At 47.4% G+C, this 5,868-nt stretch overlaps 1 long non-coding RNA gene across 1 annotated transcript in view; it reads right to left on the bottom strand.

Annotated features, from left to right (window-relative positions):
• Positions 1–3,732, bottom strand: part of LOC107182793 — an 11,752-nt gene extending 8,020 nt beyond the window's left edge. Inside the window, exons 1-2 of the long non-coding RNA XR_001513526.1 lie at positions 3,721–3,732; positions 317–319 (exon numbers count right to left, since the gene is read on the bottom strand). This is a non-coding gene — a long non-coding RNA (uncharacterized LOC107182793). The remainder of the gene's footprint in view (positions 1–316; positions 320–3,720) is intronic.
• Positions 3,733–5,868: the final 2,136 nt, after the last annotated feature.

The following is a 5,868-nucleotide window of genomic DNA, read 5'->3' as shown; positions in this document are numbered from 1 at the left end:
CTTTCCATATTCCCTGCTGGAAAATGCAGGAAAAGCCATTTCCAAGTTGTGTTGGGCCGCTGGCTGGGAGGAAGCACAGCCGCTTCTTGGGGTGGGAACAGCTGGAGAACAAGGGTCTGGACGTGGCCTAGCTTCCCGTTCAGGCAGTTAGTCTGATCCAGGCGATGTGGGTGCGAAGTCTGGCCGTCTGCATAATTCTAAAACAAAGCAAAATGGAGAAAAGACGTTCGCAGTGAAGACTGAGCAGCTCCCTGTTGTCCAGTCTTGCTCCCTGTGAGTGTGAACTTAGTGCCGAGTGTGCAGGTGACACACTCACTGCCTGAGCCATCCCACCAGGCAGCTGCCTGGGAGGGAGTCCCTGTGGTGACCTCCTGTGATGCACACAGCCTCTGAGGAACGTAACAAATGATCTTTTTTGGGGTTTACTCTTTTCTAAGCCTCTAAACTTATGGATTCAGATGAAAGTTGGGCAGGAAGTAGGGGCTGACCAGAGACATGGTGTTATGGTCCTGACCGAACCAATCACTTGACAAAGTAATGAGAACCTAGAAGAACAGCTAGTTGGATCCATTTTTAACCCTGTAACTGCGAAAGCACAGAATTATGACTGTAAATGATATTGTGCTGTTTCTGATGGTGTTGTGAATGGCGACACAGTGAAATCAAAATGATAACTTTATTTGATGCAGTAAATTATTCTAACTGGGAGAATCGAAAGCACAAATAATATGCCAAAGAATCCTGTGAATGTGTTTGGCCTACGCACTCAGTGACTTAGACCAAGATCCTTTCCTTTTTCAGAATTAGAATTAGAATTAGAGACCTTTGGGCACAATTTAAAAGAACCCCAAAATCTTTTTTCCAGTTCTTTGTTACATTGTTGTTTTCCTTGAGTTACAAGGGAAATACACTGACCAGCCAGATTATTATGACCACCCCATCAGTACTTTGCTGGGCCACCTTTTGCCTTCAATACTGTGGTGATTCTATGCCAAGAAGGTGGCCCAACAAAGTCGCGATGGGGTGGTCATAATAATCTGGCCACTCTGTACAGAGTGTATTACTGTAAAGCTGCAATTTAATAGATGTGAGTCAGCTGTTCAATCTTGGGAAATGTCCTGTCCCAAGTAGTCTCCTTTTCCCTCCGTTTTAGACTTGGTGCAGAAGCATATACAGGGGTGGGAAGGAAGATGGAGCTCATCCACATCATTGAAATTCAATGACCCTCTTGCTCAGAACATCCCGGCCAAGAGAAGGCAGCAGGTTGTCATTGGCCAATGGTTTTGATCCCAGGACGGGCTATGCCCAATGATGGAGCCGTGCCACCGAGGGCTATAACCCAAACACACTGAGGGGTTGTGCCCAGGAACTGAGCTCCTGGTGCCCCTGGGGCTGGCTTTGAGATGTTCTATTGTGACGCTGTTGTCTAGGACCCTTCGCTTACTAACACAGCTGACGTTACCAGGGTTGAGGAGAGTGAGGCGGTTGCTAAGGGAGAGGTAGTCTAAGGGGGGGCTCCTGGCCCGGTTCCTGCCGATTCCGCTGAGGGACGGCTGACTCGCGTCCACAGACCATTGTCCCGTGAAACATAATAGGACACACATTTTCTCCAGTAAGTGAGACAATTGCAGAATCCATGTTTCGCAAATGCTCCAAAGGGGATCTCACACACACCCAAAAGTAAACTTATAACTAATAGCCCTCGGGGGAGGGGGGGTTGTATTTTCAATGACCAGGCTCACATGGCCTTCCACTGAATCTGGAACGCTGTTGTCGGAACTGGGCTAGGAGCCAGGTCTCAAAATAGCGTAAATGGGAAATATTTCGGCAAGCCGTGTGATATACACTAGGTGTGTTTGGTTATTGTAACACATTTCCCTTCAGTGCTTTCAAAGTATGTGTGATGGATTATGGGGTTTGAGATGGCTGTAATAGGTGTCATTTCCCTTGTATGACATACCGGGGCGAGAGGTCACGGGAATCAGGACTCACTTAGCAAAACCAGGGTGCATATGCCTTATTTGGGGAATAGGCAAAAGCTTAATCCCAAAATAGCAACAGCTTCAGGTGGCGTAGGACACATAAACACATTAGCTTCATCTGTAAAATAGATTGCCAAAGATATTTGGGGCTCTAACATTGTATGGAAATAAATTTTCAGCCAGTTAATTTCAGATCTGTAAGGCCCGGCAAGTAATTGTCAGTACTTTGGGGATCGATCTCAGCACAGACATGAGGATTAAATGAGCTGATGTATGGAAATTCCCTGCACTGATGCCTGGCACTCAGACATGCTCAGGAAGCCTTAGAGGCTGTGATGGTGTTTTCATTGGTGTGTTTTGAGATCTGTTTAAAACCAGCACTACAGAGCCTGGCTCTGCCTGCTGCCCCCTGTCCCTCTCACACAGCCTCACAGAAAGTATACACTTCTTCCAATAATGTTGCCACTGTGCAAATATCTCCAAATTTTGCCTCTAAAACGAAGACGATTGCTAATAGAATTAAAGGAATTAAGACGGTGAACATGAGATACTTTGTAAACCAAAGGGAGCTATTCAAATATAACCAAAAAAAAATGTGGGTTTGGCTCTTGCTGGTGTAGATGCCCTTGTATGGAAATCTCTTCAATATCTGTCTGTTTTAAAATGTAGGTTATTTTATTAGTTAGATATGGTGAGGCCAACCGATCAGGAGATGATGGCCATTGAAAAGAGAGTTTGTCACTCACAGTTCCCAAGAGGAGGGGTCATCCCACGCCTTGTGGGGCCACACGGGGAAGCTCCAGGTTGTGCAGGAGACAGAAGGAACAAGGGAAAGCATGGGCAAGACCCTGTATCGTGGTTTTTGTGGGAAGAAATGGGCAAGTCTGGGTGAGCAGGCTAGGCAGGTTTGGGATTGGCCCGTGTGAATGATTTCAGCAAGCTCTGGGATGGAGGTCTGTACCTAGACCTGGGGTGATTGGAGCGGATAGTGGCTCAACTTGGCAGACCCTGATGGAGCAGGTAGTTGGTAGGTACAGGCTCTGGCAGGGCTAGTTCATTATATTTGAATAGCCCTCTTTTGTTTACAAATTATCTCATGTCCATCTTCTCAATTTGTTTATTCCTGTCAGCAGTTGTCTTCATTTTAGAGACAGAGTTTGAAGATATTTGGAGATACTGAATGAAAGGCATGCTCTCAGCTGAGTTACTTGCTATCCCTGGGAATTAGCCAGCCCTGGGAGGGGCCGTCTCTCCCTGGACTGATTTGGAGCTCCTTGTGAATAAAAGGGATGAAACTGATGAAACGTCCCTTATGTGGTCATAGGGAGGCTTATGGGTAGGTCTAAGTCAACACCATGACAGAATTGGAGAGAAGACCACCCTTTTCTTCGCCTCTCCTGGCCTCTTCATATGACTCGGCCCTGTTCAGGTTCAAGAGGAATGAGAGGATTTGGGGCACCTTGAAGTGGCCCCTGGGGCACAGTTGGGCCTTGGTGCTCCCAGGATGGGCAATAGAAGTAATGGATCATTTCCCCGTGGCTTTGCAGGCAGGTGTGGAGCAGTGGGAGCCAGAGCAGAAGGAGAACCGACAGGCAGATGTGAGGACTCCCTCTGGGCATTCCCAAGGATAACTTGCAGGTCCACTCTATAGTCCTGAACCAGTAGGCATTTGGGGCAAACGATGGAAGATGGCATTACTTTATTTCAGAGCCTCATTTAATAGTTCACCAATATCCACCAAGTCCTTTTTCTCAGTTACACAAGAAAAGTCATCTTATTTATTTTATAGCCACTTCTTGCTTTTGCCCTAAATGTGTGTTAACAGATTGACCACCCCCCTCTCTCACCAACCTGGCACTGTGGTCTGGATCTGCTGGGAAGCAGATGCCTAGAAGGTGGTGGAAGTGCAGGGAAAGGAGGAAGCACGAAAGGCGGCAGAGCCATCCGGCCGTGTTGCAGGTCTGGCACCGTGGCAGGAGGGAGGGAAGGAGGAAGGCCGTGGTGGGAAGAATATCAGACTGCAGCACAGTTCTAAGGAATGTTCAGTTGGGCTGAAGGGAGCCCTGGAGTCCCATGTCTTGCTGGAATGGGCCTGCCTTTATTTCCCATGATGCTCAGTCATTGTCTGGAAGCCACACGGCGGAAGTACAGTGGATCCCAAGAGGCAGCAGCTGGGCCGTCAGTCAATTATGCTCCCAGCAGCCGGAGATCTGAGTGGGACATTTTCATTGCTGCCACCTCTGGGATCAAAACAATTTTGACCGCTTCCCAAATCCAAGTTAGCTTGGGCAGTGGAGGACTTGCCCCCTTTGGGAACAGGATTTGAAGGCAATCCTGAATGAGGCATCCTGAAAGGAGGTAACTCCGGATTAGTCGAGTTCCAGCAGGGTCAGCATGGGTGATCGAGCAGGGTTCGCAGAGGGGGCTTGCTCATCAGGCTGGCTGCCTGCTGCCCTGGGCAGCGTTGTCTTTGCCAGCAACGTTGTTCTTTTTCACTTGCATGAATGTAGCACTGGGGGCTGGTTTCCTATGCGTTCGTTGCAAGTTCAAGCACATGTATTATAAAGCTACACTTTTGGAAAGAGGGCCATCTACCTCCGTCTGCCTCATGGAGACCTATTAAAACTCTTCCACAAGATCAAAGGCCTGGGCACATCTATGCAAGAGCTGGCAGCCTCCAGCCACTTCTTTCTTAATCCCTCCTCACTGGTGGAACTTCTCCCCCACCCCCATCCCTCCTCTGCGGGTCCCACCCAGGGCTGCCCCAAGGTGCTGACCTTTCTGTACAAACTGTGCTGCGTCCCATCACACACCACCCTGCCGGCTAGTTCTCCTAAGAAAAATGTTGGACCAAGTAGCTTCACCAGGGGGTTAAAGACTGACAATGCCTCCTGAGGGAATGGCAATAGGTAATATTTATCCAAGTTACTTTGTGTTAGGTGCTATGCCAAGTGACTTCATTTCATCTTCATAACAGTGATGAAAGGGTAATATCATCCCTGCTTTTTCAGGAGGAAACCAAAGCTCGAGGGATTAAATAACTCTGCTGGAGTCACATCGGTAACAAGGGGCCCAGCCAGGTTCTGAGCCTGAGCATTTTCCCTGCAGACTCCTTGCTCTTTAACCACCACAAAAGACTGCTTCAGCCCCAGAACTCTCTGACACTGCCCTCTGGTATCAAGAAAACTTCTGGAAACAGAGAGAAGTTTGGTCAATGCGCCTTACATTATGGCACAGGAATCAGTGTTTTTCAAAATAGTTCAAACATTTCCCAACCAATTTCATTGATCTTGAGCAGCATTTCAAAAACTTAAAATACCAAAAAAAAAAAAAGAAAAAAAAAGAAAAAAGAATACAATAGGCAAGAAAATACCAGAGGTCATTGCATATACTAGTACAAAAGGTAGGTACTGGTCAGGGAAACTTGTTTCAGTTTTATAATTGCATATGTTTGTGTGTTGTATGGCTAATGCATATGCATATGCATCTATATTGTCTGTGATTACTGAGCTTTGTAAACCTACACAGACAATGTACTGTTAAATCTGGGGTCAAGGTCAAATGAGTCTGTTTCACAGTTGGGTGCTGTATTAATCTGCTTCCTCATTTATCTGGCCCTAGAGGAGCAGAGAGCTTAGTAGATAGCTATGCTGGCCTGAGCTCACCCCAGCCCTCACTTGAGCTCCTGACCGGACTATCCGGGAAGCAGAGGCCCTGCAGGCAACGATATGCTCCCAGGAGACCTTCTCCCTACCCACTCGGTTTAGCGCACCCTTAAGGCATTGTGGCAACTTGGTCCAGACTAATCAGGCCTTACCCCTAGGGAGCTCCAAGGTTACAGGGCACAAACAGTGTGAAACACTACTTTTATGAAAGTGAGTAATTT

Source organism: Myotis davidii, unplaced genomic scaffold (genome assembly GCF_000327345.1).
Source record: "Myotis davidii unplaced genomic scaffold, ASM32734v1 scaffold496, whole genome shotgun sequence".
NCBI classification, from domain to species: domain Eukaryota; kingdom Metazoa; phylum Chordata; class Mammalia; order Chiroptera; family Vespertilionidae; genus Myotis; species Myotis davidii.
The sequence above is the reverse complement of the archived record's forward strand: the minus strand, read 5'-3'. Positions and strand labels throughout refer to the sequence as shown.